Here is a 645-nt window from a genome sequence, read left to right as displayed (position 1 = left end):
AAATTCTCGCCGCAACGTGCGTGGAAATTAGCTAGTTATTACTGGTTTTTTTTGCTATCACCATGATTTACCTATGGATTAAATCAATCGAAAAATTGCTAATTCATCCGGCAGTTGTTCCATGTCCTTTGCAGAGAATGGAGTAGCAACTTTTTTCAGTGAGAGAGTGAAGTATAAAGTATAGTTGTGGTTGAGAAGAGGTGAAGTAAGACGGTGAAGATGCATAATGTCTTATATTCACTCCTTCTCATAACTACATAACGTCAAATATATCCAGGCAGGGCCCCCGCGTCGCTCCGCACGAGCGACACGGGCGGCAGACCCGAGCCACCACCGGCAGCGGCTTCCACCGTCGTCTTTCCCCCTCGCCGCCGCCGGGATGCTCCGCCGGGCAAAGCCCGTGTGGCAGCGGCGGCGGCGGGGCTTCTTCTCCAGGGCGCGGGTAGCCCGTGGCTGGCTCGTGCGGCGCCAGCGCATGGTCGTCGCGAGCCCTTCGCCGGCGGGCTGGAGCTCCTCTCCTCCGGCGGGGGCGACGGATCCAGGGCCCTCCCGCCCGGATCTGGTGGTGTGCAGGCGTGGCCGGCCTGCAGCGGTGGCTCTGGCGCCGTGGGGTGACGGCTCGGCGGCGCGCATCTGGCGTCGGTT

This window comes from Triticum dicoccoides, chromosome 2B (genome assembly GCF_002162155.2).
Source record: "Triticum dicoccoides isolate Atlit2015 ecotype Zavitan chromosome 2B, WEW_v2.0, whole genome shotgun sequence".
In the NCBI taxonomy this organism is placed as follows: Eukaryota; Viridiplantae; Streptophyta; class Magnoliopsida; order Poales; family Poaceae; genus Triticum; species Triticum dicoccoides.
Note: the sequence above shows the minus strand (reverse complement) of the source record.